Source organism: Symphalangus syndactylus, chromosome 7 (assembly GCF_028878055.3).
Source record: "Symphalangus syndactylus isolate Jambi chromosome 7, NHGRI_mSymSyn1-v2.1_pri, whole genome shotgun sequence".
Taxonomy (NCBI): Eukaryota; Metazoa; Chordata; class Mammalia; order Primates; family Hylobatidae; genus Symphalangus; species Symphalangus syndactylus.
The window spans coordinates 8,315,623-8,340,006 of NC_072429.2; the positions used below are offsets into that span (position 1 = coordinate 8,315,623).

Genomic DNA, 24,384 nt, shown 5'->3' on the forward strand with positions numbered 1-24,384 from the left:
ACGTTCCAGAGGCCACGACGGGTTTTACGCCCTGAGCCCTGGATTCCATCCAAGCCACGAGGGGTTTTATGCCCTGGGCTTAGATTATGGTGTGGCAGGGCAGCCTTCAACCCTTTAGCACTAAACTTGGCGTTCCAAAGGCCATGAAGGGTTTTAGACCATGGACCCTGGACATGTTCCAAGACTCTTTTACACTATGTCAGACATGCAAGCCCTGCCTCAGCTTTTTTTCCCAACAGTCAGCTTTTCTCCCAACACACCTTTCTCTGCTTTGTATCTGAAAGGGCTCTAAAACGCTGTATCATGTTTTAGGCACTTTCTTCATTTTTTGGTTATTTTGGCTATTTCTTGTTTGGGGGGAATCTCCCAAAATATTTGAACCTGGCTACATGTTATCTTTTTTTGTAGCCTTCAGATAGAATAAGCCTGCCATTTCTTGCACAAATTAGATTTTTTTTTGGTAGGGGAACGCATAGAGCAGGGAGGGGGGGATGGGACGGTTAGGGTGAATTCACATTATAAAATGATACAGTGCCAGATCTGTTTTGCATATTGTTTCTAAGGGCAGGTCTGTACTGTGTGTAGCGCTATTTACATGGTTGAAATTAGGCTGTAGTAATTTTTTTTTTGAGATGGAGTCTTCCTCTGTCACCCAGGCTGAAGTGCAGTGGTGCAATCTCAGCTCACTACAAGCTCCACCTGCCAGGTTCATGCCATTCTCCTGCCTCGGCCTCCCAAGTAGCTGGGACTACAGGCGCCCGCCACCATGCCAGCTAATTTTTTTGTATTTTTAGTAGAGACGAGGTTTCACCGTGTTAGCCAGGATTATCTTGATCTCCTGACCTCATGATCTGTCCACCTCAGCCTCCCAAAGTGCTGGGATTACAGACGTGAGCCACTGCACCCAGCCAGTAATAATTATTTTTAAAGATTTACACAGATTTGAATAGGAGTGTTAAATGTTTATCACATTACATTAATTTTCAAGTGATTTAGAGCTCTTGGAGAGCCAAGGCCAGCCAAGAGCATTTGTAGTCTGGTGACAACCCCCTTTTAAGCTAATTTATCCAGAACTCTGACTTCCCTCACTTCTTGCTCATTCCTTCTTTGACCTATTACATTTCATATTGAGCTTATCCATCAACATGCTGCATCCGTCAGTCAAGTGAGCATTTTTTAAGAACACGTTGTACTGAGAACCACTTAAGCATTGAATGCAGAGAAAGCAGTGCTACCTCAGTTTTGCTGGAAGTAGACTTCTTTGATAGTTTTCTTTCTTTGATGAAGTTTCTGTATTTTCATGTTGTAAGTGGAAATAATTTTGTTTGTTTGTTTCATTTGCCTTGGAGCCAAAGTTTCTGTTCCTGGTGGTCAGGAAACTGTGCGCCGGCCAACTGACTTTAAGGAAAACTGTGGTACGCAGCTCTGCTTGAATTGTTACTTATCTCTTTGAATATCATGAGCTTACTTGTCTGGCAAAGGCAGAAGCTTGGAGTTGGCCTGAACTGTGCCAAACAAATATCGAAGTATATTTAATAGTTAAATTTGTGCCCTTTCCCTTCTTGCTGCACCCATGTTGTCACTTAACCCCCAGGAGTTATCTTTTTGTTAAAGTCAGGCTCATTTGGGGTAATGTGATGACTGTTTAGGTTTACATGACCCTCCTCTCCTTTCCCTACCCCCAAGTATGTATATATACATATATAAAATACGTGTATATACATATATAAAAATGTATATATTTTAACTATATAAAAATGTATATATTTTAACTATATAAAATATATATATGTACACATATATATATCTATATTCCTTTGTTTCTTTGCCTGCTTATACTGGCCATAAAAGAGGGAGCTGCCTTCAATGTATAAAGTATAGGAAGAGTGCCAGGGAATGCCATAATGGAGGCTTTTGGGTCTGAATTTGGACCACTTTCACTAAAGAGAACATGAGCTTGTTGACCCCTTTCCTCACAAGAGCGTCCAGTTCCCCAGACTTCTCCACATGCTCGCTCCGTAAGGCCAGCTTTGGCCAGACTGCCTCAGGGCCTTGAGGAGCTAACTCTGGTCCTACCTGGTTTCAGTTAGAGGGTCCTCCTGTTGTTTTTCCATTTAAAAAGTATGTCCTCAGAAAACTTTACTGGAAGGATGGGTGGCAGAAACTTGTATAGTTCAGCTTCCAACACTTTGGAACAGATTAAAAAAGGAATCTTTTAAATAAAAACTTATTAAAAAAAAAAAAAGGACAAAAACTCAGCCAGGCATGGTGGTGCACGCCTATAATCCCAGCACTTTGGGAGGCTGAGGTGGGCGGATTGCTTGAGGTCATGAGTTCAAGACCAGGTTGGCCAACATGGTGAAATCCCGTCTCTACTAAAAATGCAAAAAAATTAGCCAGACACAGTGGCGTGTACCTGTAGTCCCAGCTATTTGGGAGGCTGAGGCTGGAAAATCACTTGAACCCGGGAGGCGGAGGTTGCAGTGAGCCAAGATCGTGCCACTGCACTCCAGCGTGGGCAACAGAGCGAGACTCTGTCTCAAAATAAATAAATAAATAAAGACAAAAACTCTAAAATTGATTTAAAATCCAGCTGTATGGTACCTACAAAAGATATACGTAAAACAGAAACCAAAAAGTTTAACATTTCAAATGAGGAGGGCAGACGCAGGATATGGCTGGCAAATGCAAATATAAAGAAAGCAGTGAGAATAACGTTATCAGATAAGGGAGAACACATGTGAAAACAAAAATAGGCCTCTTTTTGGTGAAAGAAGGTATCAAGTCAGAAATACAAGATTCCCCTTCCAAAAATCATCTACTTTTTTCAACAAATTACCTTGTTAGCTGAATACAGTAGGCAAAATAAAAGTCCAAATCCAGGTTGCTATGTGCTGGTCTTCCTTGCTTCCCTAAACTCTCAACACCTTAAGTCCTGGCTCTGTGCTCAGCATGCACAGAGCTTCTATTGTGAAATGCACTGCAGATCCCTGTGCCAGCTGTGGGCTGTTAAAGTGCTGATTTAGGTAACTACAAAAGGCTTCTTAAAAGGTGAACATGGCCAGACATGGTGGCTCACACCTGTAATACCACCAATTTGGGAGGCCAAGGCAGGTGGCAGATGGCTTGATCTCAGGAGTTCGAGACCAGCCTGGGTAACATGACGAAACCTTGTCTCTACAAAAAAAGACAAAAATTGGCCGGGCGCGGTGGCTCACGCCTGTAATCCCAGCACTTTGGGAGGCCGAGGCGGGCGGATCACGAGGTCAGGAGATCGAGACCATCCTGGCTAACACAGTGAAACCCCCGTCTCTACTAAAAATACAAAAAATTAGCCGGGCGAGGTGGCGGGCGCCTGTAGTCCCAGCTACTCAGGAGGCTGAGGCAGGAGAATGGCGTGAACCCCAGGGGGCAGAGTCTGCAGTGAGCCGAGATCACGCCACTGCACTCCAGCCTGGGCGACAGCGAGACTCCGTCTCAAAAAAAAAAAAGACAAAAATTGGCTGGGCATGGTAGCGTACACCTGTGGTCCCAGCTATTCGGGAGGCTGAGGTGGGAACATGGCTTGAGCTCAGCAGGCAGAGGCTGCAGTGGGCTGAGATCACACCACTGTAGTCCAGTCTGGGCAATACAGCCAGGCCTTGTCTCTAAAAAAAAGAAAAAAGAAAGTGAACATGAAACTTAGTAATATACATTTGTCATCAATTCCTTAAGATGTTTTGTTCCTTTCCTCCTTTCCATTTAGTATGAGTCATTTTTCCCCCTAGCACTACATTCAGTACAGGATACCTCATAGTGTTTAAGGAGCTTCATGGGTTTACCTTATTCATACAGAGGTTTTCTTAAACCTAAAAACAAAGGCTTTTTGATACAGTTATTGTTTGAAAAAACTGCATATCAAATAGAATAAGGACATTATAAATGATGAAAGTATAATTTATAAATAAAATATGATAGTGATGAGGTTTTAGGCACCACAGCAGCAAAATGTCTTCAGATACAATACTTAGCAATCCAAATTTTTTTCTTTACAAAATCACAGTCATATTTAAACTCCAATTACAACAGCAACAAGAAATGAAACACCTAAGAATACATTTAAGAGAAATATGCAAGATCTTCATGATTGGTCTGTAAAGAGTTAACAAAGGCCATAAAGAAAGATCTGAATAAAGTATCATTTTTTTTACTTAATATGAAGAATAAACATCCTAAAGATGGCAATCTTCCTCAAATTGACTTACACACTTTGAAATTCAAATCAGAACTGCATAATTTTACTTTTTTACTATTACTGTTGGAACTTGATAATAAAATTCGACTATTAAGGATAAATATATGAGAACAGTAACGAAACTTTCGAAAAGAAAAATGAGGGGAGAGTTGCTTTATGAAATACTAAAATGGGCCGGGCACAGTGGTTCACGCCTGTAATCCCAGCACTTTGGGAAGCTGAGGCAGGCAGATCACGAGGTCAGGAGTTCGAGACCAGCCTGGCAGCATGGTGAAACCCCGTCTCTACTAAAAATACAAAAAGTTAGCCAGGTGTGGTGGCACATGCCTGTAGTCCCAGCTACTGAAGAGGCTGAAGCAAGAGAATTCCTTGAACCCGGCAGGCAGAGGTTGCAGTGAACCAAGATCATGCCATTGCACTCCAGCCTGGGCGACAGAGCAAGACTCTGTCTCTCAAAAAAAAAAAAAAAAAAAGCAAGATGAATTCTGAGACAACAAATAAAATAGTGTGGTACTATAACAGAAACAGAACAATGGAATAGAATCCAGAAAAATAAACATATATATAAATTGTAAAAATAAACTCATATATAAATATATGTAAACTATAATATAAACTCATATATATTTCATATATATGTGACAATTTGGCATATGTTAAAGATTCCATTTCAAGTCCATGGAGAGTGAGATTATTTCAGTAGATAACATCAGCTCCAATGCCATCTCCTGAGAGGGGCCACTCCTCTGCTGAGCTAAAGCAGCCCTGAGTGACACTCTACCACGTTGTCCTGCTGTGTCATCATCACAGCACCTAACACTATCCTCAACCATATTTCCGCTTTATTGTCTGCATCCGCTGTGGAAAATAAGAGCTCAGAGAAGGAGACCTTGCCTCTCTTATTCACTGCAATATTCCCAGTATCCAGAACACGGCACACTACACGGCAGAAAGGCGCTAAATATGTTTAACAAGTGGGTGGATGGATGCAATGCTTCACCACATCATGTTAAATGAAGTTAGATCCCTACTTCACATCACAGACAATACATTTCAGATAGCTCAAGGATGTAAATTTAAAATTATAAAACTAATAGAAAATACAGAAAAATATTTATATTATCCTGGGGTGCAGAAAACTTTTCTTTTTTTTTTTAGAGACGGAGTCTCACTCTGTTGCCAGGCTAGAATGCAGTGGCCCGATCTTGGCTCATGGCAACCTTCACCTCCCGGGTTCAACTGATTCTCCTGCCTCAGCCTCCCGAGTAGCTGGGACTACAGGCACGTGCCACCACGCCCGGCTAATTTTTGTATTTTTGTATTTTATTTTTGTAATTTTGTATTTTCAGTAGAGACGGAGTTTCACCATATCGGCCAGGATGGTCTCAATCTCTTGACCTCGTGATCCACCCACCTCGGCCTCCCAAAGTGTTGGGATTACAGGCATGAGCCACCGTGCCAGGCTCCTTTTCATAGCATGACCCCAAAGCCAAGTAAAGAGAAAGGAAATTTAACTGCATAAAACTTCAAAACTTATTTGTAGCAAAAGATATTATAAACAAATTTAAAAGAAAAATGACAGAATACTGGCAACGTATAGCAAAGGAATACTATCCACTTTATAGAAAAGACCTCTTTTATATGTAAATAACTCAATATAAAAATGGGCAAAGGGTGTAGATAGGTATTTTAAAAGGCTGGAAGAATGTACATCATAGTTCTTTCTGAGGGTTGGAAACCTGGAATTCTCTCTCATTGCCTTTAAATTTTTAAAAAGGGATAGTAGATATGAGTAGTCTATATGCCCAATATTTGTACTCAAAAAAAGATTAAATTTAAAGGCAAATAAAAGTAACACCTAGACAATTCATACTCACATCTCTGGCCAATACGGGAAAGATGAAACTATGGAGAAAGATGAAAAAAGGAAAACAACTCTAATGTACTGATATGTCCCAAGTCTATTACTGTACTTCCTAATTGCATTCCATTTACAGGTTATAAACACATCTCGTTGACAATTACACTTTATTTCTCAACATCTGAGTTACTCATTTCTCATCTACTGTACAGTTGCAAGTGATTCATCAGTAATTCAGAGAAGCAGCAACAAAAGTGAAGAAATGCCTGTCATCAGCTGCTATCAAGTCTCTAGACTAATGTCCCTTAAGGCAGACTGGTTAACTAAACTATGATATACCCACATAATCAAAGAAAGAAGCCCCTGATGTACTGATATGGACAGGTCTCCAAGATATATTGTGAAATGCAAAATAGCTAAAAATAGAACAGGTGCAGACTCCTGAGTAAGTATTATCTGTTACCAACTGGATTAAAAATTCGGAAAATACATACTTTTATGGGCTTTTGTAGTCATCTCTAGAAAGCTACATAAGAAACAAAAATCATTACCTTTTTATGGGGAGAGATAATAGGGATCTTGGAGACAAGAGTAGGAAGATGACTTATTTTAAGTGAATGCTTATTGAATTCTGAACACTGTGACTATATCAGCCATTCAAATTTTAATCAAACACGATCTGAATCAAATTATCAGCAAACATCAAACAAACCCACATTGAGGATCATTCTATGAAATAATTGGCCTGTACTCTTCAAAAGTATCCAAGTCATTGAAGATCAATACTGAACTATTCTAGATAAAAGGAGACCAAGGAGATATGACAGCTAAATACAATGTGTGATCTGGACTGGATTCTGCACCAGATAAAGGACAGTTGTAGGACAGGTGGCAAAATCCAAGTAAGGTTTGTAGTTTGGCTAACGGTATTGTATCGATGTAAGTTTTCCTCATTTTGATAACTGTATTTTTGTTACGTATGATAATAGAAAGCACACACAGACACTTAGAGTGAAATGGGCATGTCTGTAATTTATTCTCAAATGGTTCAGAAATATATATACACATACATATACATAAACATGTGTGTGTATACAGGAAGAGAAAAATGGCAAAATGTTAATTCAGATGAAGACTATCCAGAAATTGTTTTATTTTTGCAGCATTTGTTGTTGTCTCACTCTGTCTCCCAGGCTGGAGTGCAGTGGAGTGATCTCACGTCACTGCAATCTCCGCCTCCTGGGTTCCAACGATTCTCCCACCTCAGTCTCCTGAGTAGCTGGGATTACAGGTGTGTGCCATCACGCCCAGTTCATTTTTTGTATTTTTAGTAGAAATGGGGTTTCACCATGTTGGCCAGGCTGGTCTTCAACTCCTGACCTCAAGTGATCCACCTGCTGAGGCCTCCCAAAGTGCTGAGATTACAGGTGTGAGCCACCGTGCCCAGCCTTGCAGCAGTTTTTAAAGTCTGAAATTATTTCATAATAAAAGTTAAAAAAAAAAAAAAACCACAAGATAGCATTTTTCACCCTTGAAAATAACTAAAATTTAAAAAGCTTATAATATCTAGTGTTATGAACAGTGTCCCCCAAAAAAGATATGTTGAAGTCCCAGCTTCTAGTACCTTGCAATATGACCTCATCTGAAAATAGGGTTGTCTCAAATATGACTGGTATCCTTATAAGAAAAATGGCTATTTGAAGACATCAACACATAAGGATAACATCAGATGACAAAGGAGATAAGGATTAGAGTGATGCAGCCATGAACCAAGGAACACCAAAGAGTGCCAGCAAACCACCAGAAGCTAGGAGCTAGGAAGAGGAAAGGAAGGATTCCCCCACAAGTTTAGAGAGCAAGGCCCTGCAAATGCCTTCATTTCAGACTTCTGGCCTCCAAAACTGTGAGACAATAAATTTCTATTGTTTCGAGCCACTCAATTTGTGGCACTTTATTACAGCAGCTCTTGGAAATGGATACAGCAAGTATGGAAGAGCATGCAGAGCGAATGGAATTCTCAAATACTGCAGGAGGGAATGCAGAATGGTACATATCAAAGTCCAATGTACACATGACCTAAGTATTTACCCAAGAGAAATGAAAGTATATATCCACAAAAAGACTCATACGTGAATGTACAGAGCAGTTTTATTCATAATAGCTAAAAACAGGAAACAACTTGAAATGTCTGTCACAAGTGAATGAACAAAAGGTGGCATATTCAACTGTGTACTACTCAAGACAAAAAGGAACAAACTATTACTACACACAATATCATGGATAGACCTGAAAAACATGACGTTGAGCAAAAAAAGCCAGGCACAAAAGTATATATACTGTTTGATTTCACTGACATGAAGTTCTAGAAAGGGCAAGACTATAGGGACAGAAATCAAACCAGTGACTTCCTGGGGTGGGGGACATGGAGTAGAAGAGGCACAAGGACACTGTCTGGCTGGGGTGGGGGACGTGGAGTAGAAGTGGCACGAGGACACTGTCTGGCGGGGGTGGGGGACGTGGAGTAGAAGTGGCACGAGGACACTGTCTGGCGGGGGTGGGGGACGTGGAGTAGAAGTGGCACGAGGACACTGTCTGGCTGGGGTGGGGGACGTGGAGTAGAAGTGGCACGAGGACACTGTCTGGCTGGGGTGGGGGACGTGGAGTAGAAGTGGCACGAGGACACTGTCTGGCAGGGGTGGGGGATGTGGAATAGAAGTGGCACGAGGACACTGTCAGGGGTGATGCAAACGTTCTGTACCTTGACTGAGGTGGTGGCTATGTTGGTGCATAAATTTGTCAAAATTCAATGAATTCTATGCTTAAAATGGGTTATTTTATTAAACTGTGCCTCAGAAAAAGCTGATTTAAAAATTAACAGTATTTTGGCTACATAAATTAAAATGTGAGTTACTGACAACCAAGCCACAACTGTCATCAACGAAAATCTTCTGAATGCTTCCCCTTTCAACATTTCCCTCTTCCAGAAACTCCCTTTGTCCAATACCCCCATTTTAAAAGTTATTTTGCCTTTTATAACCGAGTTTGATAATACTGCAGAAAGTAGTACAAATGGAAATCACAACAGTTTATACTTGCCTCCACGAAGCTTTCTTTAAACTGGTCTCTAATAAATAAGCAAGTGATCCTAACAAATCAATGACTCCTAATATATAATTTTATGAGAAGAGAAAATGCCGTTAAGTCTTCAGTATTCCAGACAACAAGGCTAAGTAAGTTTAACCTTAAAAATAAAAGAAGTTAGGGCCAAGTCTTCTGATGCTTTATTTTCTTTTTCAGAGAAGCCTGGAATCCTCACCTACTATCCCAGCTCCATGATTCCCTCCATCTCATGGACATTACTTTTTCCTAGAAAAGCTTTGATCATGCCAACTCCCTCATCAATATTCCTCAGACTGACCTCCACCCCCATGGCTACCACCCTGCCAAACACACAAAATCCTCCTTCCTGACACTTGGTCCTAAAATTTTTATCTGATTTCTTCCTCTCCAGCACAGCATTTCTCACTATCAGTCACTGCCCCCTTCAGTCCGCCTCTAAAAGTCTATACACCAAGCTCTCGGCTGGGATGATACTAAGAATGCCTACAACTTACTGAATAACTTCAACATTCCAGGAGCCATGCCAGGCATTTTTTACTTTCATTACTTTATTTGAACTTTCAACAGACCTATGAAGTAGCTATTACTATTAAATGAAATAAGCCATGTGAAATTCTTAATAATGTCACCTATATGGCAGACAGTTAATGCTGTAATTCTTATGACCATGAGGAAATAATGTTTCAGGAAAGTCAAGCCTTTTGCCAAGACAGTGTAGCTACTGAACGGTAGAGCTGGGATTTAAACTCTGGACACACTGACTCCATTATAACAAATCCTCTCCAGTTATCCCTTCCCAACCCCTGAGATGGGCAAACACTACCTACTTCTCCTGGCCACCACCCTGATCCTCCCCTTCACTCAAGCTTGGAATACTGATAAACTGGGTCCCTAACCACGCTTGTTCTTATTAGCATATTCAGGTGCAATTATGACTGTAACCCATGCAGATGTGCCCTCTTTTATGATCCCTGAGAGCCCATAAGCCCTATAAGCACCAGGACCAGCTTGCATATAACTGTTTTCCCTTTCTGACCCTTGAACACCACCAAGAACACAGCAGGCCAGGGTATCCAGCTGAATAAGTGGCAGCTAGGAACAGAGGTCAGGAACACAGAGGGGGCTTCGTGAAAAATATCCAGCATTCTGCCATTTCAATAACCCTGTCCTCAGCAGTGAGGCCCACATGCAGTACAGGAGTAAGGGGGAGGTTTGAGAGAGAAAAATGAGCTCACCCGAGCTCCCAATGGCAGAGGCCAAGCAGCCATTGCCTTCTCCTTCCTTCCTGTGGGGTTCTTCCTTGGGGAGGGACAGAAGCCAGAGGAGGCAGAGCTGAGGGAAGGGAAAGAAGCCATGAGAAACAAGACTCCTGCAACAGCAACAGTGAAAATACCTATAAATAAACTAAATAAGACCTGGATAGTAGCTACAGAAAGAAAATGACTTTCATGTATTAAGGTCGCTTCATTATGCCTATTTAGCTATATAAAAACGAAACACAGAGAAACACGACATATTCTCGCACAAGCTGTCTCAATATACTAGGATGTCATTTCTTTAATTCATAAACTTAACACATTCCCAACCAAGTTATGCCTAAGTAACAACATTTTACAGTTAATATGGGCCAAACACGGTGGCTCACGCCTGTAATCCCAGCACTTTGGGAGGCCAAGGTGGGTGGATCACTTGAGGCCAGGAGTTCGAGACCAGCCTGGCCAAAATGGCAAAACCCTGTCTCTACTAAAAATACAAAAAATTAGAGAGTGGTGGTGGGCGCCTGTAACCCCAGCTACTCAGGAGTCTGAGGCAGGAGAATCACTTGAACCGGGGCGGTGGAGGTTGCAGTGTCAAGATCACACCACTGCACTCTAGCCTGGGTGACAGATCAAGACTCTGTCTCAATAAAAAAAAAAAAAAGTTCATTAATTATGGAAAAAATATTTAAGTTGTGTGTTACAACAACTAAGTTTTTTTTTAAAAGAATACTGATGAGAGACAACTTGCCCACCAGTATTCATAAAGCTACAAGAATTGGAACACAGTATTACTGAACTTATTTACTAGATATATTGTTGACCACCTACTGTACACCAGGCACCATTGCATGGGGTAGGGGTGGATACAGCTGCAAATGAAACAGATAAACTCTCCGCCATCATGGATGTTATAGCCAAACAGGGAAAAGCATCAATGGAACAAATTAAAATTCTACCAACCTAAATGGTTCAAATACACGTGTATTTATATACGTGTGTGTATATGTATATTTCATTCAAGATATGAAATAAGTGACATTTCATATCAGCAAAGAAAAAATTACTAAGTAACTTGTAACAAAGGCTTACTATTTGGAAAAAAATTAAAATGTACACAAAAAATGAAAGCACTAAGAGAAACTACAAACATTTTTGTGATCTCGTGGGACAGACAGCTTCTCTGCCAATGATGTCAAACACCCAAAAGTGAAGAAAAGGTTTTCATGTGTGACCATAAGAACCTGTGACGTTTCTGCATAGTCAGGAAACATGCTTAGGTATCAGATACAAAATTATAATACAAAATGCAAACTGCATGAAAATATTCATTAGCGTTCAAAATGCAAATTAAACAATCCTATCTTTCGCACCTCTCTGAAGTTCAAAAGAATACTAACATTCACAGTTGGTGTGGGTAAATCTGGCACTCTTACACTGCAAGTGTTTATATAAACTGCAACTTTTCTGGAGGGAATAAAACAGGAGGTATCAAAATCCTTACTGTACCCTTGACCTAAAAATTTCACTTTAAGAGATTTATAGAATAAGACAAAATGCAAAGATGTATGTAGCCAGATGGCCTATACTGTTTATAATATTGAAAAAAAAAAAAACCCCTAACACAAAAACCTAAGGAGAGGATTAAATACGACACATCCATGCTTTCCCTCACACTCATTAAAATGACGACGTAGCTGTATTTAAAATCTGGTATAAGTAGATGGTGTCAACATATTCCAATGTTTTTTTCAGGTATATTCTCTATCTTCATTGGGTGTTTAGGCCAGTAAAAAATTATGAGGCTTAAGATTTGTGCACTTCAAACCCCTTACCAAATGCATCTCATGACTCAATTTTAAAAGATAGATGGAGAAAAAGCTGCTAATACTCATATTTCTGTTTAAAAACAAAGTACAAAGTATTTCTATGCTTATACACATATCCACGCTGCCATGCAGATTGAGATAGATTTTGAATGATTGTTTTAATCTGAATTTTCTAGTTGTGCTACAATGAAATCGCTTAAGGAAAAAAAAAAAAGATTCTCTGAGGTAGAAACCTGCACCAGGTTGGCCTCCCCATTCTTATGGAGAGATGGGAGGGGAGCCCACGCCAGCGCCCTCGCTCGGAATGAGAACCAGAGGGCGGGTCCCGAGACCCGGTTTACACAAAGGGCAGATGCTGCACAGGGAGACCCAGCCTCCGGCCCAGAATCCCCGGGATGTCCGCGGGTTAGGTTCGCTCCACGGTCGCAGCGTGTCCCGGGACAAAGCTGCGCGCGGCTGGGGAAAGCCAGGGAGGAACCTGGGTCCGAGCGACTGCTGGAACCTTGGACCCCTCCCTGACCCGTGGTGGCCGGTGTGGCCCTTGTTCGAGCCCCCATCCCCGCTGCTCCGGGGCTGTGCTTCCACCTCGGCGCCTGCCCAGGACAGCGCCGGAGGACACTCAGCTGCCACTGTGCTCCCGCCGCCAGCTCCTGGGGAAGAGGGAGCGCACCTGGAGCTGGAGGCCCGGTGCTCCACAGGCGCAGTGAGGCCGCACCCCCGGCCCATCTGCGGCGGGCCCGCCCCTCAGCCCTCAGGAAGCAGGGGCCTCGCCCCGCAGTCCTGGGGTCCTCCTGCGGGGGCCTACAAGACTCACGGATGGCGCGCGCCCCCGCCACCTGCCCCGCACTCACCCTCTCCCAGCAAGAGCGAGAGCAGCGGCGACCGACGCAGCCGCGACCGGCGCTTACAGCCCGGAGCGCCAGACTACATTTCCCACAAAGCTGCGGGGCTGCAGCGCGGCCAAGCCGTCGGCGTGTGCAAGAACGGGGCCTCAGAGGGCAAGGCTGTGCCAGTGGCCCGCGGAGGTGGCCCACGGTGTGGCCGCTGCAGGTCATAGGTGTGTCCAGGCGGGGCGCGGGGTTCCCAGGCGGCCCCGGCTTTAAAACTCTGGCCAGGCCTGCAATCCCAGCACTTCGGGAGGCGGGCGGGTGAATCACCTGAGGTCAGGAATTCAAGACCAGCCTGGCCAACATGGTGAAACCCTGTCTCTACTAAAAATACAAAAAAAATTAGCCAGGCGTGGTAGCGAGCACCTGTAGTCCTAGCTACTCGGGAGGCTGAGGCAGGAAAATCACTTGAACCTGAGAGGCAGAGGTTGCAGTGAGCTGATACCGCGCCACCACAATCCAGCCTGGGTGACAAGAGCAAGACTCTGTCTTAGAAAAAAAAAAAAAAGGCATTAATTTACCAGGAAGTAAAGTATTTTAAACTTTTATGTATTTAATAACATAAGATATAAAATACATAAAGCAAACATGGGCAGAACTCATTTTTAGTTTTGTTTTCTTTCTTTTTTGTACAGATGGGATCTTACTCTTGCCCAGGCTGGTCTCAAACTTCTGGGCTCAAGCAATGCTCCTGCCTTGGCCTCCCAAAATGCTGGGATTATAGGTGTCAGCCATCACCCTGGCCTCAGAGTTTTTAACCTACCTTCTCAGTAACTAATAGAAAAGCTGACAAAAAGGTCACTATACATATGAAATATATGAAAAGCAAAATTAGTTTTATATTAATGAATAGACATGTAGACGACTCCATCCCAAAACTGAAGAAAACACATGGAAAAGCGTATATTTATTTAAGAAATGATCTCATACTAGTCTGTAAAGTAGCCTCAACACATTTCAAGCAATTGGTATCACACAAGACCATATGCTTTGACAATGTAATTAAGCTAAACATTTTTTAAAAGACTAGAAACTTTTTAGAAAAGATTTAGGTAAAGGGAATATTTAGAGGAAATTTTGCAGCCTTCAAAGCATACAGTAAAGAAGAAAAGAAGGCAGATTGGGTAGAACACATCTAATTTTGTTCCCTCCTAATACATACTGATGTAGTTCAGGACACACACACTGCCAAAATATGGCACCTCATCATTTGAGAAAACAGCAGAAACAGGAAGGACTTTTCCACACGTCTCCCACAAAGCAGGTTGTAAAACCTAGGAAGAATTTCCTAACGTCCCCTGAAGCAGGTCATAAGATTCTCATGTGAGATTTGCCCTCCCTATACCTGGAGAAAAGTAACACCTTTATTGCTGAAGACACATAGTCACAGAGAAAACTCTTGAACAAACAGGCCTTGCTAAGTTGCCCCCAGTGTATTACCATTAGATCATATCCTCTTTGTCCATTTATATTTCTGTGACTCTTCATCAAATTTAGCATAAAAATACACGACTTAAACTGTTTCTTTGGGACTTCATTATGTAGGCTGCTGTGTCATGTAAAACTTGTTTTAAAGAAACTTGTATGTTTTGCTCTTGTTAATTTGTCTTTTGTCTTAGGGGCCTCAGCCACGAACACAGGATGCGCAAGAATGTATTTTGCCTCCTCTGTACCACTAAAAGCAAATATAAGAGATTGTTTGAAAACTTGTTAATTCACAAGGTCAGGAAGAACAAGGGCACACCAGCAACATTTTAAATCTTGGAAACAGATGGATGTTATTTTCTTGGCAAACCTGAAATAATGCCAAATCCCAGAGAGCTGTAAGAAAGGTAAAGGCCAGGCTGGGTACAGTGGCTCATGCCTGTAATCCCAGCACCCTGGGAGGCCAAAGTCGGGGGATCACTCGAGACCACAAGTTCCAGGACAGCCTGGACAACATGGCGAGATGCTGTCTTTACAAAAAATAAAGGCAGGAAGGAATAGAGTATCTCTACTGTTTTGTGCAAATGTAGTCGAGTTTATCATCAGAACTGCTGTTATGTATAATGCTAAGCTCCAAGCCTTGGAGGGAAAAGGTTAAGTATGAACTTTCCGTTCTTGGGCACACAACCAAAAGTCCTGGACAATGAGAAACTTTTTCTGGACTGGTTCCACTAATGCTTTTGTCCGTGAAATCATGAAGTACCTTGCCAGTAAGGGACTGCCCTTGAATGTTCTTTTGATATTGGACAATGACCCTGGTCACCCAGAATCCCATGAGTTCAATGTCAAAGGCACTGAAGTGGTCTACTGTATTAATATCAGATAATGTGGACTTTGTAGACAAAGAAAATTGAGATACAGAGGAAAATTATATAATGATAAAAGGGCTAATCTACCAAAAAGTTATAGCAATCAGTTTTTAATTTTTTAAAATGTTTTGTAGAGACAGGATCTACCTATGTTGCCCAGACTGGTATCAAACTCCTGGCCTCAAGTGATCCTCCCACCTCAGCCTCCAAAAGTGGTGGGATTACAGGCACATGCCACCATGCCCAGCTTTGTTGTTTTTTTTTTTTTTTTGAGAGTCTCTCGCTTTGTTGTCCAGGCTGGAGTGCAGTGGCGCAATCTCGGCTCACTGCAACCTCCGCCTCCCAAGTTCAAGCGATTCTCCTACCTCACCTGAGTAGCTGGGATTACAGGCACCAGCCACTATGCTCGGATAATTTTTGTATTTTCAGTAGAGACGGGGTTTCACCATGTTGGTCAGGCTGGTCTCAAACTCCTGACCTCGAGTGATCCACTTGCCTCAGCCTCCCAAAGTGTTGGGATTACAGGCGTGAGCCACTGCGCCCGGCCTAGCTTTGCTTTTTTCTTTCAAATTCTACAGCAGGCTTAAAAATGGTTTATGTTCCAACATTACAATACTATGGGATTCTGTATCCGTCTATGTATTTACCTTTACCAGAGCTCTTTATATTTTCATAGTTTCGTGTTATTAACTTTCAATTTAAAGAATTCCTTCAGCATTTTTTTGAGACAAGTCTGTCACCCAGGCTACAGTGCGGTGGTGTGATCTTAGCTCACTGCAACCTCCACTTCCCAGGTTCAAGTGATTCTTGTGCCTCAGCCTCCCACCTAGCTGGGACTACAGACACCCACCACCACACGTGGATAATTTATATATTTTTAGTAGAGATGGGGTTTCACCATGTTGGCCAGGCTGGTCTCAAACTGCTGACCTCAAGTGATCCCCCTGCCTCAGCCTTCCAAAGTGCTGGGATTATAGGCGTGAGCCACCTCACCTGGCCAGATCTCCATTTCTTTAGGGTTGGTTTCTGGAAGTTAGTTTCTTTTTATTGGGATGTGTTTCACTCTTTCTTTATAGCCTTGTGATCTGTTGTTGAGATTTGGCCACTTGAAAAAACAGTCCCCTCCAGGAGTCTTTAAGGACTGGCTTTGTATGAAAGACCGTCATCATTTAGCACAACTAGAGATTCTGGGATTGTCTCAAACTTTTGCTGGGGATGCTACTTCTCTGGGCTTGTGCATAAAATGAGGTTTTTGCCTGCTTCTTCTTTAGAGATTGTAACCTCTTGTTCCCCTTGCTGTTTGCAGTATTAAGTCTCTCTGGTGATGTAACAAGCTCCAGTGCTCACCTTTGTTCTCAGCAGCCCCCAACCTAGCATCCAAACTACTAATTCCAGTCAGTACTCTGAGTCTCGTAAGACAGAAACCATGCCCTTGGAAAGCGCCTTGAAAAGCTAAAACAATGGATGCACAGCCCACTCTTCTTCCCTCCTGAGGGAAAAACTGACAGCTGAGTTTTTTTCCTGATCACATCTTGCCATGCTAGGCAGTGGGAGTGGCTAGGGTGGGTAAAATGTCAAAAATTTTCTACCATTTTGATGTGTCTCTTCTTGTCTGTGCACTCACCTGGCGTGCTACAACCTCTTAGCGTCTGGAATTCTCACAAAAGCAATTTGTACTTTGATGTTTAGTTGATGTCTCTGTGGGAAAACAAGGGACTAGGGCTTCCTATCCTGCCGACGTCATTTCCGTGGGTTAAAAATTATTTTATTTCACTACTTGAAAAATGTTGTGCCTTTGTGGTTTCTAGTGAAAAATCTGTTTTCATTTGATTTTTATCCCTATAGGTAAACTGTGATTTTTCTCTCTAGCCTCCAGATTTTTTTTTTTTTTTTTTGAGATGGAGTCTCACTCTGTTCCCCAGGCTGGAGTGCAGTGGCACAATCTCGGCTCACTGCAAGCTCCACCTCCCGGGTTCATGCCATTCTCCTGCCTCAGCCTCCCGAGTAGCTGGGACTACAGGCGCCCGCTACCACGCCCGGCTAATTTTTTGTATTTTTAGTAGACAGGGTTTCACCATGTTAGCCAGGATGGTCTCGATCTCCTGACCTCGTGATCCGCCCGCCTCAGCCTCCCAAAGTGCTGGGATTACAGGCGGGAGCCAAGCCCGGCCTAGCCTCCAGATTTTCTTTTAGTTTTCCGAAGTTGAACTGTGATGTGTTTTGGTGTGGATTCCTTGGTTTCATGCTTTTGGGGGTTTGCTCAGCTTCTTGAATGTATAGGTTCATACCTATTGCTAAACTTGGGAATTTTCAGCCATTAATACGTCAAAGATTTTCCAGGCCCACTTGTTCTTCTCTCTCTCTCCTGAACTCTGATTATATTGTTAGATCTTTTATTACAGTTCTTCAGATTCCTGAGTCTCTGCTTTTCTTCCAGTCTGTTTTCTCTGTATTTAAGACTGAGTAAATTCTATTGTATCTTTAAATCCACTGATACTTTCCTCTGTCCTCTCAGTTCTGCTGCTGTGCCAATGCAGTGAATTTTTAAATTTTTGGTTACTGTATTTTAGTTCTAAAATTTCCATTTTTTTTTCTTTTTCTTTTTTTTTTTGAAACAGTCTTGCTCTGTTGACCAGGCTGGAGTGCAGTGGCACGATCTTGGCTCACTGCAACCTCTGCCTCCCGGGTTCAAGCGATTCTTCTGCGTCAGCCTCCCAAGTAGCTGGGACTACAGGCGCGCACCACCACGCCCAGCTAATTTTTGTATTTTTAGTAGAGACGGAGTTTCACCATATTGGCCAGGCTGGTATCGAACTCCTGACCCCATGGTCTGCCCGCCTCAGCCTCCCAAAGTGCTGGGATTACCAGCGTGATCCACCACGCCCAGCCTAAAATTTCCATTTTTTCTTTCTCACTTCCTTGCTGAGTTTTTTTATTTCAAACATTTTCATAATTGCTCATTGAAACATGTTTATGATGGCTACTTAAAAATCTTTGTCAGATAATTCTAGCATGTCTATCATTAACTTGTTAGTGTCTACTGATTGTCATTTTTCATTTAAGTGATCTTCCTGGCTCTTGACATGACTTTTTGTTGAAACTTGAACATTTTTAGTATTATGTTATGAAGCTTTCAATCTTATTTGACCAGGTAGACTAGAAGCTCATGTTCCTCATTTGATATCTCTAGATACCACATTAAGGGTCTCCATTTTACTTCTTCGTGTGGGTGAAATTTCTGGGAGCTCACTAGGCCTACACTAATATAACTATGATCGGGAGGTATTAAGTGTGACTTATTCCTGCTCCCTATGTAGCCTCCTCCAATGACACTGTGGGGTTGGAATGTGGTCTGATTATTGCTGGGCAGGGGTAAATGGTCTTACTCTGCACTAGGCCTCCACTTACACCAACCGACCAGAATAGGGGAATGATGCCTTCTTCCTACTGGGTGGGGATAGAAGCCCTTTCTGCACATGGTCCCCACTATTATTGCTGGCATGGGGCAGGTGCTCATTACCAGCCAGTGTGGATGAATAACCTAGCTCTTAGCACTCTCTGACACCACCCAGCAGGGGTTTTATGAGCCTTCTTTTCATCCTTATAAGGATAGAAGTTTAGACTTCCCACTTGGCTTTTGCTGGTGTGCATAGTCATGGGGGCAGCTTTATCTGGTTGTGTGACTAAAGTAGAGTGACTGTCTAAAGTTTTCTGTCTTGCTAGACTGCCCAATTCCTGGTCCTTTGGGTAGAGACAGTAGGCTTTTCTTAGAGCTTCCTTTTTTGGTGGGTCTCTGTTGGTGTTTCTGGGTTTCCATCTTCTTCAGCTCCAAGTCTGGGACATATGAGGCAAAAAGAATCACCACTGGCCAGGCATGCTGGCTCACACCTGTATCCCAGCACTTTGGGAGGCCAAGGCAGAAGGATCACTTGAGCCCAGGAGTTGGAGCCTGGGAAACATAGGGAAACCCATCCCTACAAAAAAAATAGCCAGGCACAGTGATGCATGGTATAGGACTGTGGTCCCAGCTATTTTGGAGGCTGGGGTGGGAGGATCACTTGGGCCTGGGAGGTCAAGACTGCAGTGAGCCATGATCACATCATTGCATTCCAGCCTGGGAACAGAACAAGACCGTCTTGAAGGAAAAAAAAAAAAAGAATCACCGGAGTCTTACGTTTGTTTACAATATACAAGGTTTCAGATGTATGGAATAAATAAGGAACGGTACATCTGTCTATTCCATCTTCCTGGAACAATCTGATTTTTAGGTTGAAACTTTAATTTGTAATACATGATTATTTTGTTGAACAATATATACCAATACAGTGTTTAATTGAACAATATATACCAATATAGTGTTTTATTGAACAATATATACCATCAGGAAAATAGTAAGATTTCTCTGTAGTTCTTTTTGTTCTCAGGTCAACTCATCTTGAAATCTCTACACAAAAATTCCTATGATGAAAATTTAAAATTTTGAGTTGATCTATACCATATACCACTAAGAACCACAAAGCAGGAGATTACATAATAATGTGGAATTTCTAGAACTGAAAAGGCTAGACACCATGTAACTTGAAGTAGAATGGGGGCTGGAAAACATACAAGTTTCTTGACTGTTCAATGCTCCCACAGAAACTTATATAAGAAAATAAAATATTTTCATTTTTTATAGATCTCAGAAATTACATTACTGAAATAACTGACTTTACAGCTTAGAATGGACTGAACTATGACACTAAGTATCTTCTGATCTTGAAAGACTAATTGCATCTAAATTTTTAAAAATATAACCATGTCACCTTTAATTAAGCATTTTACCATCTGTAATATTTGGCAAAATACCAGAACAGTTTCGGACACCAAGAACAGAAATAACCGTTTTAGTTCTCATTAAGAACTCCTCACAGATTCGCCCAAAGACCTACTCCCAACAATCAGTCCTTCAGTTTCTCAATGATCAAATAACCTTTGAATTATTTGATCATAATCAGAAATGATCAAATAATCTTTGAATCATCTATTCTATCAGATAATTCTTCCTAAAATAGTCTCAAATTGGTCATTTGCTCCTCAGAAATATAGTGAATTAATATGTCCATCATCATATCCAAACTCCTGCAGTCTTAGACAGCATTCAAAGTCTCTGACAGGATAACTGTAGCTTTCATTTCAAATATTTTTATTTTATCCTACCAGGAGCCCTCTACACCAGCAAAGCCAGTCTCCCTACAGGTCCCTACAAATGCTAGATTTACTCTTCCTCTGAGCCTTTTGCTCCTGGCCTTACTCTTGGCCTTGCCTTCCAAGAGTACCTCATTTCCACGTATTATTACATCTTTCCTTGAGACCTGGATAATTTCTTTTTGCTCTAAGTTCTTAGAACACAACGTTGGGCACTTCATCAGGCTTCTGTTTACTAAGGAAGAAACCTGATCTTATATACATATACACATACATGATGATATATCATGACCAAGTAGAATTTATTTCAGGAATGAAACATTGGGTAACACCAAAATTCAAACAATTATCTATTAAAAGAATGAAGAGAAAAACAAAACGATCATTTCAACCAATGCAAAAAATGGACATGACAAAATACTACTCCATTTTATGATAAAAACTCACATCATACTAGGAATATGAGGGAACGTCCTTATTCTGATAACAGGGATCCACAAACAATTTTTTGGTGGGGGCAGGAGTGGGCGGCACACGTGGGGGAGGCAGAGTCTTGCTCTTTCCCCAAGCTGGAGTGCAGTGGTGGGATCATAGCTCACTGCAGCCTCAACCTCCTGAGCTCAAGCAATTCTCTTACCTCAGCCTCCCAAGTAGCTGGGACTACAGATGTGCACCACTATGCCTGGCTAATTTTGTTGTTGTTCTTGTTGCTCAGGCTGGTCTCGAACTCCTGGGCTCAAGCAATCCTCTTGTCTTGGCCTCCCAAAGTGCTGGGATTACAGGTGTGAGCCACCATGCCCAGCCTGGAAAGAAAGCTAACATAATATTAAATAGAGAAATATACTTATCATTTCTATTCAACAATGTACTAGCCTGTACTAGTGCTATAACGTAAGAAAAATAAATAAAATGTATTATGATTGGAAAAGAGGAACAGAATGGAAATCATTTAGATGATCGTATGTGCAAAATATCCAAAAAAATCTACAAGCAAGCTATTAGAAATAAGTGAATTTAGCTAGGTTGCTGGATACAAGGTCAATATACAAAAACCAATTATACTTCTATATACTAGCAACAAACAGGAATGAAGTTTTAAAATACAATTTGCAATAATACCGTGAACACTTCCTGCCTCCTTTCCATTGCACAAGCTTTTCCCCAATTTGGAATGCCTTTCCATCTACCTCCACATGCCTGTTCAACTCTGATATTTCTTTCCAGTCTCTTCAGATTTACCACTTTTTAGAAAGCATTTTCTCTCCCTCCCTGAGTTTTAACTTTAATTCACCAGCAAATTTTTTCCTTATAATTAAAAATAACAACTATCAAATACATGAAACTGACAAACATGGAGCTTTCTTACTGAAACAAGGGTAGGAAATAAAACTCAAGAGCCCTGACTTCCCAAAAAACCTCCAGGGCAAGGATTGAAACTCATTAATTTAATATCATTAAGCACCCAAATATCAAAATTGAGACTCTTAAAAAATGAAGTCTCCTATCTTAGAGAAAATGAGTCAGCAGGCTTCCTTCACCTCCAAATCACTTATCTGTATTCCCTTCTTTATGTGGGCTTTTCCCTCCCTGAAGTTAAGGTTAATTCCTCCACCTATGCTATGACTCGAATTTATTTCAGAAAAGTTGTTCCTCCCAGCAATGTCTTCTTTAATCCACTCTCTACATGTGTATACATTATTAAACTAGAAATGCTCCCTAAGTCATTCTTCCCTTCAATTATATTTGAAATAGTCTTCGACAGCCTACTTGTTCACTCTCCTTCAGTGAAATTTCTCGTCAAAGTCTACAATTATCTCCTTATTTACCAACTTACTCTCCTTATTACTTCATTTATAGCACCTGACACTACTGCCCATCTGAGATTCATTTATCCCTTGGGTTCAGTGACATCACTCTTCTGCCTTTTCTGCTACATAAAGGGCCATTCCTTTTCACCTTTGCACAATTCCTTGTATATTGTTGTTTTCCTGGGTTGTATCCATGATCCTTTTCTCATTTAATCTATACATTCTCATGGCCAATTTACATGTGCCAAGCTTTTCACTAACTATATCTTAATTACTCCTAACTCAAGCCATCCAGCTCAAATTGAGCTTTTGGGTTTGGATGACTCATTTAACATGTATAAAATCAAACTGTTTACCCCTATATTGCCTACAAGGCATATCACACCACCATCCATCCAGGTAACCAAGGCAGAAACCCAGCAGTTAATCTACCCTGTGTGTCAATCACCTTCCCCAATTACTTGATTGCAAAAACTATGCCTTATCTATTCTTACTACATTAGCTGTGCAACATATTCTTCACTGACTATCCTTGCTTGAGCTTAGAGTCTCCTTCACCCATCACTGGAGGCTGAATTCTAGGCTTCAGTCTGTTGAGCAGTCTTCAATCTCCTAAATTCATCCTCTACACATTCGTGCAATACAGTTTCCATTACTTAAAATCGTTACTTAGTACCCTAAATTTCAGAATAAAATTCAAATTCCTTAGTTTGGCAAGTAAGACCTTTTGTTACCTAGCCACTGCCTTCTTCTCAAGCTTATCTTTTTCATTACTTCCTATAGATTCTCTACAGATATAATATGCGGTCACCCACCCACCCTACACCTTTGCATATGTGGCTCCCTCTATTTAGAATCTCACTTTATGAAGAATACCTACTATTCTTCCAAAACTGGGCTCAGACACCATCGTCTCTGGGACACTACTGCAGGTCTCTCCTGGTTTGCTTGGTTAGTCTTCCATATTTCTGCATCCCATGCAAATCTCTCCATTTGTATTCTGCAACACAGCATCACAGCTTAACTATTTATCTGTGAAAACCCCAACACATTATGATTTGCTTACTCCCTTTAACCTCCTCTTCTCCACCCACTCAATTCATGACTTCTTTAAGGTCTGTTTCTTTCTTCTATACAATTTCTAGAGCTCAGGATAATATCTGGCCCAAACTCAGGCTTAAACAAACATTTCTAAGTAAATCAGTTTTGAAATTTACAATTATTTTTAAAGAATTTCCTTTGCAGTCTAAAACTTTTAAAACCCCACGAGGAAAACAAACTTTTATTTCATAAACTGATTCCTTTTGAAGACTGTCACAAGTGACAGGCTCTTTAAACAATTAGGATTTCATCTGCAGCCAACTAAAAAAATATTAATAGCTTTAACCTTGAAGTGATTGCCTAAACAAACAAAATGCTTCAACCTAAACTATCTAACATTACTGTTCAGAGCATAACAGGTATGGTTTCATAATAAATATGACTTGAAGACAATAAAGAAAAAATTCTGAAAACAAAACTAGGAAATGTGTAGAAAATACAGGAGACTATTAGATGTTGTTTGGGAATGACTAGAACAAAGAAGAGAACAGATTTTTTCTTTTTTAATAAAAGCCATGCACGAAGTTTGACAGTAAGTCAGGAAAAGGTAAATTCCAGACACTAAGAGGTAGTTCAGTTAGTTTTTATCTCTTATTTGGTCCTTTGCTCTAATACTGCATATATATATATATTAGGAGAAAGTGCAAATGTAGTCCCCCACTACCAAAAATTATGCAGTCGAGTTTTCCACATTTTGGGAAATTGAAGGGGTCAGCACATCCGGAATGCAATGGATAAGCCTTGGCCTGGGAAAACCACCTTCGTAATCATGGTAATCTCCCCTGCCAGGTAAGTACATATTGCATA

General features: G+C 41.3%; 2 protein-coding genes and 1 non-coding gene across 7 annotated transcripts in view; all 3 read right to left on the reverse strand.

The window, feature by feature from the left end:
- Window positions 1-21,396, reverse strand: part of LOC129485923 (zinc finger protein ZFP2) — a 79,904-nt gene extending 58,508 nt beyond the window's left edge. For 2 of the 3 annotated variants that reach the window (XM_063642421.1, XM_063642419.1), the window contains exons 1-2: window positions 21,306-21,396; window positions 10,451-10,547 (exon numbers count right to left, since the gene is read on the reverse strand). The gene's annotated coding sequence lies outside the window, so the exon portion shown is untranslated. Of the gene's footprint in view, window positions 1-10,450; window positions 10,548-13,151; window positions 13,214-21,305 lie in introns of those variants that run through there. The other variant, XM_063642423.1, reaches the window with a different exon arrangement.
- Window positions 20,952-24,384, reverse strand: part of ZNF354B (zinc finger protein 354B) — a 28,383-nt gene continuing 24,950 nt past the window's right edge. For 2 of the 3 annotated variants that reach the window (XM_063642434.1, XM_055285007.2), the window contains exons 6-7: window positions 23,357-23,476; window positions 20,952-21,471 (exon numbers count right to left, since the gene is read on the reverse strand). The gene's annotated coding sequence lies outside the window, so the exon portion shown is untranslated. Of the gene's footprint in view, window positions 21,484-23,356; window positions 23,477-24,384 lie in introns of all 3 variants that reach the window. The other variant, XM_055285008.2, reaches the window with a different exon arrangement.
- On the reverse strand, window positions 24,210-24,374 carry LOC129487118 (U1 spliceosomal RNA). The gene has a single exon (XR_008659236.1). It is a non-coding gene; the product is annotated as a U1 spliceosomal RNA (small nuclear RNA).